Genomic DNA, 12,781 nt, shown 5'->3' with positions numbered 1-12,781 from the left:
CGAGACCTAAAAAGCAGCAGATATTTGGAGGACTGTTTATGCCCCAGTACTTGTACGGTGTTTCGTGCAGTTTCCTGCACCAACACATAGTACCTAATTTATTCACCAGGCTGAAGCAGCTGTTGCATGCACTAACTCTGGAAACTGCTAGTTCAGTAGCACCTACATGTATTTCCATGCACTGGGCCGTAGCGGCAGATCTTTGGAGGATTTTTAATGACCCTATATGTGGAGGACATTTGATGCATGCACGCAGTTTCCTGCACCAGCCCAAAGCACTTATTTCATGCACGGGGCTGCAGAAGCTGCTGATTGTACTAGCACTTGAAACTGTCAGTTCACTAGCAGCTAGACATGTTGTTTGCACTGATCCCTAGCAGATGATATTGACCGAGCACGTGTACGCTATATCATGCCAGCAGTTTCCTGCACCAGCAAGCAGTATCCATTCCATGCGCCGGCTGTGGAAGCTGTTCCGTGCACTAGAACTGGAAACTGTCAATTAACTAGGAACTACATGCAGTTCAATGAACCGGCCCCTAGAAGCAGATCTTTGGAAGCCCAGAACTGCTACAATGTTTCATGTCGGCAGTTCCATGCACCAGTTCATGGGGTCCGTGACATGCACCAGGCTATAGAGGCTCTTCTAAGTACTAGCAGATGGACCTGTTCCAAGCATATGTGTTGTTTTTCTTTGCATAAGTACTTAAAGGATGGTCCATGTATTAGATGTGTAAGGTTGACTCTTAATGCTGCGTCATCTCTAGATGTGTTCAGTGTGATGAGTTCCCTACAGAGCACCTGAAGGCCATTTAAGCAGTAAGTGCTGACGCAGAAGGACAGCAAAGGGCATCCAGCACAGACAGCTTAGTTTATAGATTTCCTTTCTAAAAGTGTGGAGGGATGGAGAGGACTCCAGCAGCTGGGCCCGGAGTGTTGGCGCTACAGATGCAGTCTCCACGGCTACCCACATCAGATGTGGGAACCGAAGAAGGTGGTGGCTGGCGGGTCTCCAGTATCATTGTGATTGAAAGCAGTAAGGTGGTCTTAAAAACAGAGGAAGCCTTTCCTGACAAATATCTGCAGGTGAGGTGAAGGATTTCGAATTAGACTGTCAGATCTGAAGCAGGGACAAGTATTCAAATAAGCCACAAAGTGCACTGCTCGAGCCCCGCCCCTTGCAGGGAAAAAACCTTTAGAAACAAATATTGGCAGAGGCAATAGGTCTGGGTTTCATGTACAAATATGCCGAAATGTTTAAAACCCATAGCTATCATTCTAACAAAGCCTGGAATTGGCTTTGCTAATTTTATGAACCAGTGGCTGTAGTGATTTCTGTGGTGGGGCTATTGGAGGTGGTGTTGGTGGAGGTATTAGTGGTATTGGTGGTAGTAGTTATGCTAGTATTGGTGTGGTACTGGAAGTGGCATTAGTATTGTGGTGGTGTTGCTAGTGGTGGATAAAGTGTTATGCTGGTAGCATTGGCAGTGGTGGTAATGGTTGTGGAATTTGTTGGTGGTGGTGGTATTGTATTATTTGAGATGCTGGTAATAATGGAGATGTTATTAGTATTGGTGGTGGTGGTGTGTAGTTGTTGGTGTCTGGTGGTGGAGATATTGCTGATAGGTTAATGGTGGCAATGGCAATGTCTTTGTGATGGTGTGGTTGGATGTGGTAATTGTGATGGTAGTACTGTTTTTTATTGATGGTGGTGTAACTGCTGCATGGCAAGTAGTGCTAGATGTGGTACTGGAACTGGTGTAGGTGGTGTAGGTATTGATGTTGTAATTGGTGGTGGTGGTGGTATGTTTATGTGATATTGGCAGTGGTACTAATGGTGGTATGTGGCACTAGTGAGTGTGTTATGTCATAGTGACCTTGGTTGTTTTGGTATTGGTGGTGGCATTGATGGCGGTGGTATTGGAGGCGAGGTGTGGTTGGCAGTGGTAGTATTACTAGTAGTGTGTGGTATTGGTAGTGGTGTGGTATAAGTAGCGGTATTGGTAGAGGTGATGGGATTAGTGATGGAGTAATATTGGTGGAGGTGTGGCTTTCCTATTGGCATTCTCAGTTATGTGGTAATGGTGGTACTGCTGGTTGTGGTATTGTGACGTGTTAATGGTGGTGTGATGATCAAAAATCAATAAAAAGGTCATGGTTTGGTCTGGCTAACACTTGAATCATGACAAAAGCATTAAAAAATACATATGGCAGTAAAAGATTACTCTTTTCTCTATGCAATGCCCCTCTGAGAAAAAGAATTCAATGTGACAAGAAGTGTGATGGTTGAGTGTACTTTTTATATGTAAAATTACTTGCATGATTTGAAATGCATAGACTCCATAATAGGAGAAATAATGCGCCAAACAGTCTGTAGCATGACAGTGAGAGAGAGAAATACTTCTCCAGGCTGATATAAGATGTGACTGACAAAGTCCATGGCCTCTGAAATGATGCGATAGAGTGGCTGCTGGGTTTTTTGATGAATATATATTTGCCACATTTGCTTCATAATCCATCATCTGCTGCATAATGTTCTGATTTTACCAAAAAACATATTTTGTTTCTAGAGCAAAAAGTTCAAAGGGTACTAAAAACACATTGACTCATGTTGCCTCACAGTGGAAGCACCTTTGCAAAGCTTGACTGGTCACTTTTATCTTGCTTATTTCTATATTTAGGTGTTACTGTTAAGCTGGTACTAATGAGGTGCAACCAATGCCCAGACAGTGTTAATACGTGCAAAAATGACAAGATACTGGAGAAATTCTGTTACAAAAAGTGTCATATTACTCCGTATAATTTGCATTTTTCTTGCTGTATAATTTACTCAACGCTGATGCATAATTCGGCCCTCATCTTCAGCATAATTCTAGTGGCCCTGCCAATGCCTCAAGCCAATGGGTGAAAGTTGCAGATCCAAATAAACAATTCTTTGAATGAGGCTGGCCCAAAGTCCACTCTAGGCACATTGTAAGTTTTCAACTCATCCCTAAGAGCCCCATACCGTACATTTCACAAATCATTTTTTTCAAATATATTTGCTCAAGAGCGAAGGATTTAAATTCAATTGTAAGGGTGGTGAAGTAATTAAATATTCCAATATTTCATGGCCTTCCCTGGCCCACAGATTTTTCTCCAAAACAGAAAATCATCTGTGCGCAGGTAAAGAAACTGTACAAGATATAAAAAACCTTGATACAGTGTAGGCAAATATGTGGGCAAGAAAAAACAATGCCTATGTGATATGAGGTACCTTACTGAATAAATGCTTATTAAAAAATCCTGTGCCCAAAGAAAGCATACAAGATACCATTCTGTGTCACGGTGTAAGGTGCATCCCTATTTGTTTACTAAAACATTTGTGCTAAATATTGTAGTCTGCCACGGGTACCAGTCAAGAAAGCAGGCCTGCCAAGGGTGACCACAGCTGCTTAAAAGGTCCAGAACCGCTCATTGTGACAGGGTCCTGCTCAGTGTGTAATGGGGCTGCACCATGTCAGACCTGCTTTTCAGGCTGCCAGAACTGGTGCATATTTCTTGTCATACAACCTTAGGGTGTTGACAGGTCTATGCATTAGGTTGTATGAGTGTTTAATTTCCGCCAGTGGTTTCCGGAGCTCAGCACTGGTACTTAATCGTAAGCACCAGCGCTTATGACAGTCTGCCACATGGTGGCGCTGCCTGGCTATTTTTGGTATCAGCATAACAAAAGCTGTTTATTAATTTAAAATTCATTAACATTGACTCATACCTGCCCCCCGGCCCGTTCTTATAGCTTTGGGTTCTTGGAGTAGTATGAATTGTCATACTTGCAAGAGTATGATGGTTAATAGTTGTGTTGGCACTATCGTTGGCAGCGCTAGCAGAGGTAATGGATGGTACAAGCTCTAGTGGCCTCCTGACAAGGGCCCTGCATGTATTTCTTCACAAATGAAGCACTGGGTTGTTTGCAATACAATTGTGCCAGTGTCCACATTTTCCCGTGATGAAAACCACAAATTGGTCCTTTATGTAACACACCACTGCTATGCCATAAACCAGTTTCCGCTAGTTCAGAGACCACACCCTCCTAGGACATAAAGCTCCACTGGCAGATAAGAATACACACTCCAGTGGCATGCACACCACCAGAAAAACATACTATCCCAGTCTGTAAAAAACACCACTGCAAAGCAAACACTGGCATTTCCCTGATGTGCACAGTGTTTTAACCAATCATGCCAGAATCTATATTGATCAGATATGTACAGTACCTCTGTTATTCCAGATTCCACTTTACAGAGGCGCACAAAGCAGTCCTTTATTTGAGACGGTGGTTTCTGGTGCTCGACACAGCTCTTACATGTCAGCACTGGCACTTATGATAGCTTCCACATGGTGGTGCTGTTTGTGTAATTTAGAGATAAGCAGAACAACAGTTGTTTATTAATTCAATTTACATTCAAAACAACTAATACCTGTCGCCGAAGGCATTCTTATGGCTGTCTGAATTGTCACACCTGAGGCAGTGTGATGGTTGTAGTTGTTTAGGTACTGTCATTGGCAGCGCTCCCTGTGGCAATTGGTGGAGCAAGCTGTGATAGCCTCCTGACAAGGACCCTGGCGCCTATTCTTTTTTACAAATTAAGCCCTGGTTGGTAGTCAACAGACGACAACAAGTGAAAATAAAATGAAATAATAAGAAAACAACTTACCTTGCGCTGGCGGCATCGCTGAGGCGGTAAGTGCAAGGTAAGTGGCTTTCTTTTTATATTTATTTTCCCTCGCCGCCATCTGTCGACTCCCCCTCCCCACACGCGCCTCACCACAATTACCTCCGCTGGCCGTCACTGGTTCTCCCTTTGTGAGGTTTTTTGCATCTTCCCCTTTCTCCGTCTTTCCACATTACTCGTTTTTTGGTCTCTTGGTCTCTGTAAATGTCTGATGCAGAAAAATAATTGTCACTCACACAAATGAGTGCCGGTGGTCCAGGGCACAAGTCGTAAAAAAAGAAGTGGGGGGACGCTGTTACCGGAAGTGACGTCACGGCAGGAAGTGATGTCACGAAATGTGCCGAGCTCCTCGCCCCAGAGAGGCCAAAGAGTGAAGTCCAGCTGTTAGGCAGGGTGGATGGCGTCCCCCCGGTAAAATAAGTGGGGGACGCCGTCCACCCGTGTGGTACCCCGACTCGAGCCCTGCGGTGGTCCCTAGCTGCAACCACTGGTTCATATTAAGGACTGGGTGGAACAGAAGACCCACCTACATCGCTGCAGGAAGAAAATCACAGTAGTGCACAAGAAGAATAGTGCATTGATTTCCACATTCTGCTGCAACTCTGTGCCACTTGTGCCTGTGATGGGCGCAAAATCCCTGCAGATCCATGTATGGGCAGCCCCAGACTGGCAGTACCAATGGAATGGAATGGAATGAGGATTTGTAAAGCGCGATGGCTACCCGAAGGCGTCCAAGCCACCCTTTTAGCCCATGCTCTGGAGGCTATGAAAAGCGAAAGCAATCAAAGTGTGTTGGACGTTTGAGTGATTAGCATGAGGCCAATGATGACTACAGGGAAATGAGGCTTTAAACCAAGCGGAAGTTTGGTTTAAGACATGAAAATGATGCTTTCAACTTCCATCCCCCTGTTCCCATTCACTCACCCACAGCTGCTTTGGGTCAAGGAGGCAGGGGAGCCTTTGGACCACTCCACCAGCTGGGAGCTCCTTCAGGGGCGTAAGCCAGAATCAGACCACAGGTGGCTTCATGACTGGACCATAGTGACCTGTCCAGCCCTGAATGCAGCCCCATTTCTCGTCCTTTCGAGGTGATCCAGTTGGTATTAAGGAATGCCAGTTCTGGAATTTGACTTCTCATATGAGACACATGAGAAACTGAAGTAGGACAAATATCCGTGGCCTGTATACAGGGCTAGGTGTGCTCTAAGATCTTTGGCCCCTCAATCCTGAAAGCCTCCCTGAGAGCCGCATGCAATCTGCTTATAATTACACAGACTGGATTATCTGCTGTAGAGAAATAATGCTCCTTGGCACGCTTTGATAATCTGGGACACTGGCATATATCATGAGTTTCTTCTTGAAAGACCTGCAGAAAATATGGCTTTATAGCCAATATCTATGAAAGTTGTGCTGCAATGTGAATCGTATGACCATGTCTTGAAAAGTCTGTACTTGAGAAAAACCCCACTCAGTCGCCTGTGAATAGCGAATGACTGGCGTGCTGTATCTGCTCGTGCAGTGCGATGTGCTGCTGGTACTAAAGCTCCTTCAAGGGAAGCTTGTAGCTCCCAGTCCAGCCCTGGTCGGGTGGGAAGAAATTAGCAAAGTGGAGTCCTGCATTAATCGAAGAGTCAATTACCATATGCTGATTGGGAGGAAGAAAAGGGTCAGTTTGAGTTGGGAGAGGATGAAGGGGTCCCTTTGCAGCACTCTTGTACCATGACGCAACTTAAAAATGAGATTTATAAAGTCACACGAGGCCACCTTGCTTGGCCCTGAGTGGCTTCATAAATCGCGAGTAATGCAACACATCGCTATTCGCTGCATTGCATTACCCTGCACCAGGGAGGCGTTTCCATGGGTGTTGCGGTGGTGTTCCCACGCAATATTCATGGATTGTCACACATTCCCAGATTTACCAGAAGTGGTGGACCTGGGGATGAACCGAAAAATGTACGCCTATCCTGAGGTGTAACAAGGTGAAATCTCATCATTTCTCCTCATTTTCCCCTCTTTCTAGTGTGCTGCATTCTGCACCACACATAGAAAGAGGAAACAACCTCAGGGGATTGTTTTTGTGCAGGATGGTGTCCCTTCCTGCACAGATACAATCCTCCTTACAACGCAGGCACCCTTGCACCCTGGTGCAAGGGAGCCTACATTGGTGCGAGTCCGCCGAAAGGGCACCAGTGCAGGGGAAAAGGTGAGAATGCATCGTACTGCCTTAAATACAGCACATTCCTGCCCGTTCCCTGTCGCACAGCGCAGCAGGGTGATTACTGCGCTACCCTGTGTGACTTTGCCATAAACATGCCCCGAAGTGTTTACCTGAAAGTTCATGTTCATTGACAGCCTAATAAGCCTGACAGGTTTTCGAATGGGTTGGCAAATTGGAAGCTTTCTTGCATGATACTGGTTACAGGGACAGAGGGTAGGAGGAGAACCAGCCAGGAGTCTGGGGACTTTTGCAGCCACTTGGCTCTTCAGTGTAAGAGGAAGAGCATGAACAGATCAGATGGACCTAATGGCCAGACCCACAAGGCTGCTGTCTCGAGCCGTTGGTTTCAAAGGCGTCCGGTGTCGCTAAGACATATCGATTGGAGCCATACCGAATACTAGTTGTTCATGAGCTCAGGACAGAAACCATCAAGTTTCAATGGGCACATTTGTGCCACTTTTGGCACACCACTGTCACTTTCTGGTGACAAAAGGGCACACCACGATAACTCTTTGCCTCTTTTGTGTCAGTAGGGTACCCCTGCGCTATTGTTTGATGTCCGCAGGGTGAGCCACCATTACCCATCCATGTCGCCCTTTGGTGCCAGGAGGACGCATCCCTTCCACCCTTTGGCGCCTGACGTGCGGAGGAAAGAAGTTCCTCTAACGCAAGTGGCATGAAAGGGTCTCTTGAATTTAAGAGAGTCTCAGAGCTCCATAGCTTTCTAAAATTAAAATAAAGGGGAATGTAAGAGAATGTATGTATGAGGGAACCCCAAGAACTTTCTGAAATGAATGCATGGGAACTGACATATTGAGAAACACCAGGATCTTCTGGATTGGGGTGAATGTACTGGGACCAGCTGGGATTAACATGTTGGATGTATCCAGCGCCTTTGTCAAATAATGCATTGGAGGCGGGAGCATGCACCTCTTCTATCATCATGGTAGAGACAGACATTCTTATGGAAATAGTGCACTGGGGCAAGCCCAGAGCGCTCTGGAACACATGTTTTTGGGGACAAAGCCATCTGGTTTCAGGGCAGGACTCAAAAAAAAAATAAGGCCTAACTAAAAAAATTACCCCAGCTCCGCACTTCAAGAAGCCGCAGCTAGAATGGGCATGGCTGGGTCAGTGCAACCCAGCCACCTCCAAATGCAGTCCTAACCCTACAGCCAAGGAAAATGTCATAGTGGCAGCAAGACCAGCCCAGCCCTTCTGATTTGGCTAGATGGGGACTCGTAGCTCCGTGGAATACCCTTTATAGGGAAACCCCATGCTTTCTGGAAGGGATATATAGGGCCGCTGCTGTGACAGGCTTGAGACTAATGCCTCTGGAATGACTTTGCTGTGGACCGTGGACGGCCATGGTCTTCTGGTAGACCATGCCTGGGAGGAGCTCATGACCTGGGTGTGGGTAAGGGTGAAAGCTCGTGGTTTTCTGGAGGTAATGAGGAAAGACATTTGGGCCCTCAGTTGTAAATGGGCGACACGCAGGTGCCTTTGAGTGTGAACAGGGAAAGCGCAGTGGTGGTTTGTTGTGAATGAAGACAGCGGCATGGCCTTCTTGTGGGAATAGGGGTAATCCCGAGGCATTCCAGTGTGAACTGGGACCTGAGACCATACCATGGCCATCTAGTTCAAAGGGGGGACTCTCTACAGCACGGGGTGAAAATGATACAAACCTCCCTGCGCCCCTGTGGTGTGAATAGGGAACTCCTCGGGCCCTCTGGTGGAACTCGCAGAAAGTTCCATGGCCCCCTGCTGCGGACGACTGCGACCCGCAGCTCCTTCCAATGGATGTGGACAGGCCTGAGGCCCTTTGTTATGAACTTTGAATCCCACAAGACCCTGCTCTACCCTGTCACAGCACCTACCTGTGACCTCTTACCCCCATACGTCCTTTTCATTGGGCCAAAGGGATTTCCCAACATGGGCATGGGCCTCTCACCATCTGATGTGAATATGGTCGAGAGAGGTGTTCCTGGTGTGAAAAAGCAAAGGTACAAAGATCCCTGATGTGATTAAATGCTCTTCTCGAGATGGGGCAGCCTATGTGTCTCCGCCTTTGAGGGGGACCTCAGCAGGAACAGGCATCTATTATCAATCTATACATAAAAAAGAATATAAAGCAAGAAGCAAAGTCAGAAATTATTTTTGTTGTCATGAAGTGTGCATGGTGAGTTGTCAGACTGAGTGACGGTGGCAACTTTCACCCCCTGGTTTTTCATTGGGGCTGTTATGGGTAGAAACCGCCCTAGACATCATTTCTCTGAGACATTCCAACATTTCCAGCAGCCCCCTGCAAGCAGAGCACTTCCCTCTGCACAGCAGAGCTAATTGTGTTCAGTAACTCATTTTAGTCAAGAGGCTTTAATTACTACCAGTTCCCTGAGGACCTGAAATCATTACTAATTTTCAAAGCAGGAGGGCAGAGTTAGTGTGGGTGGCTCCCCCCTCCCTCTGCTTGAAGATATTGTCTCCAAATGTCACACAGCCTGGGTATAGGTGAGAGCACTTTTCATCGGTTTGGAGTATTGCCAGAGACAGAGGGGGGAGGAAGCTCAGACACTTCTTACCCCCACCTATCCCCCAAAACTGTTTTGGAACTTAGGCGTCCTCACCCTTTCTGTGGTCTAAAGTGGGGTTCTCTATGCCTTGCAGATTTGAAACGATGCACTTAAGGCCCAGTTTACAGAAGAAACAGGATTAAAAACGATATGTTTAAAAGTTAGCTCAAATAAACGTTATATGCAATTTGATACTCCCCTTTAATATTTAAAAATGCATTATCTATCTCTATTCACATCTACTTACAGCATCCTTTCATTTAACGTTATGCCATTTCTATAGCAGTCATATAATATGACTGGAAATGTACTTAGAAGCAACAAATAGTAATGCACACTTAACGAATCGAGGCCTTACATGGTAGAACTGGCCCTGAAGTCATTACAAGCTTAGACCATTATCTACCTCTTAGATTACACCAAAGTCACTACGCCAAAAAGGAAGCACTCAGGTAACTGAAAATGGTCCAGCTCAGACAATCCTAAATAGTTCCACCAGGTTAGCCTCATCTTGAAAATTTAGGCTTCAATTTGCAGTAATATTTAACCCCTTCGCTGCTGATGACGAGCTCAGCTCGTCATCAGCCACGGGTGGCGTGTGCTGATGACGAGCTGAGCTCGTCATGTAACGCGGAAAATGGAAAACAGCTGCACAGCGCAAAAATCACCGCAGCAGCGATGCGGTTAAGGATAAAAAGCCATATCAATATAAATTAGCAAACGTCTCCTGACGTAACTGGCATAGCATTAAGTATGAGCCCTCTTACACCGCAAACATTGTTATATAACATTAACTGGAAGTAATTGAGTTTTTAGTTGATGCGGTGAGTACCCACCTCAAGTAATAATCACAATTCTTGTCAGGGTGAACCACCAAAGTCACTAAATAAACATGAGCTGCCTGGGGGTTAACTTAGGGGTGATGTGTAAAGTACTTATGCAATACTAAAACCGTAATAAAGTCAAATTACAAAACAATAAATATCCCAAAGCAAATTAGAAGAATAGAGTAAAATGTCATAAACAAAATGACATCAAAATGACAAAATCCAACAAGGGGAACCGGAGATATGAGGTTTTAAATGCTTTAAGTAGAAATAGCACCAAGAAGCACAAAGTGCCAGTAATAGTCAATAGCCGCTGTACAACAGGACCTAGGCACAATTTGATGGTGACCGCAATGGATCTTGGGTTGAATAAACTAACCAGGTTCATCAAGGTCAAAGGTTTTACATTCTGACTTTAGTCCTTTAAGTCCCCATCCACCACGGGAGTACACTTCCAAAGCACCCCCAGGACCTCACAGGAGGCACTTGGACACTCGCAGGGTGTCAGGGAGAGGCCACTGCAGGGTCCCGTCCAGGTCCAGTTTCCACTGGTCACCTGGGCCGCTGCAGGAGGGGCCTCTTGTAGCTTGTTGTGTCCCAGTAGCTTTAACAGGAGGTCAACCTTATGACCCTTGGACTGAACGTTTTGTCCTGGGTACAAGAGGGAGAGCAGGTCCAGACTGCTAGGCTCTTCTTATGTCTCAGACAGCGGGGTCAGTCATCTTCCTGCCTGGGTATGCCACATTTATGCCTAGCACGAGCTAGTGGGTGGGAATGACCACTGAGGGTGACCTAATCAATGGGGCAAAGGTTTGCGTTGCTAACCCTACCCACTTTGGGCATTTTCATGGGGATGTGTGTAGAGTGTTCCATGGTAATCTTCGTTTCCTCCAATTTCTAACAATAAAATCTAGTTTTAAGTATACCATGTACCCCTAAAAAGCTCAGAGACAGAAAGTCTGGTAAAATCAAAGCTGACCTTTCAGCAGCCTGATCATAGACACACACAAAGTGTTTTGGCATTCTGTTTCCCTCCTTTGGCGTGGCCCCACAGTTGTTATGAAGCTTAAAGATACCCGACGGTAGTACAACCCCTTACAACAATATGGAACACCTCTCTGCTATCTGGTCAGTTCCCGGAGACTTGGAAACAGGCCATTCTCATTCCCCTCCTGAAAAAACAAGAAGCGGACCCCACAGTACTCTGTAACTATCGCCCGATATCATTGCTTCCTAAACCAGCTAAAATTTTTGAAAAAATAGTCCAAGAACAACTCTCTGACTATCTAGAAAACAATGATCTCCTCCATGATTCACAATCTGGATTCAGGAAAGGGTATAGTACCGAGACTGCACTTTTAGAGGTCTCAGAGACCGTGCGAGAGAGTGTGGACAGGGGCGAGGTAGCCATGCTGGTGCTCCTCGACCTGTCCGCAGCTTTCGACACGGTTTCTCATGCCATCCTTCTCAACAGACTTCGCGAGCTGAGGATTTGTGACACCCCTCTAGCCTGGATCACGTCCTTTTTATTGGGCCGTACACAACAAGTATGGTGCCGCCCTTTCTGGTCCAAAGACAAAAAACCTTTGGGCTGCGGGGTATCCCAAGGGTCTGCTCTCAGTCCCCTCTTTTTTAACGTGTATATCGCATCCCTAGCAAAGGTGATTGAGACAACGGGGGTTAGAGTGGTCTCCTACGCTGATGATACTCAGCTCATCTTTTCCATCAGAGACCACTCACCCCTGGGTTTTATAAACCTTAAAACCTGCCTCTCGAATATAGTAGCGTGGATGACTCTGAACACGCTAAAACTTAACACGGATAAAACAGAGGTACTGTTTTTAAATCAAGCAAACCCTTTGACACCCACCACCTGGTGGCCAGCAGAACTTAATCCACCCCCCTCCCCTGTAAAGACAGCCCGTAACCTGGGAGTTCAATTCGACAATGAATTATCCTTCAAAACTCAAATCCAGAAAGTCACCTCTTCTTGCTTTGTTAAATTACACATGCTAAAAAAGATCTCCCACTTTCTCTCTGCTGAGGCCATGAAAACAGTGACCCATGCCTTGATCACTTCACACCTGGACTACGCGAATAGTCTTTATCTTGGACTCCCTGCTTACCTATTACACAGACTGCAGATGGTGCAGAACGCTGCATCCAGGCTGATCTGTAGAGTCCCCTACCGCCACTCCATTTCACCCCATCTTAGAAAGTTGCATTGGCTCCCAATCTCTGCTCGCGTCAGATTCAAGGCCCTCACACTAGTTTTTAGGGCCCTGAATGGAAATTGCCCCCTATATCTGAGACAACGATTGAAACTGGTCCATTCGTCCCTTAACCTCAGATCGAACCATCGCCGGCTCCTGCTCCCCCCCAGGTTCCGCCTTGTGAGGAAGGGTGGCAGAGCATTTGCAGTAGTCGCATCAAAACTCTGGACCGCCCTAC

This window comes from Lissotriton vulgaris, chromosome 5 (assembly GCF_964263255.1).
Source record: "Lissotriton vulgaris chromosome 5, aLisVul1.2, whole genome shotgun sequence".
Lineage (NCBI taxonomy): Eukaryota > Metazoa > Chordata > Amphibia > Caudata > Salamandridae > Lissotriton > Lissotriton vulgaris.
Note: the sequence above shows the minus strand (reverse complement) of the source record.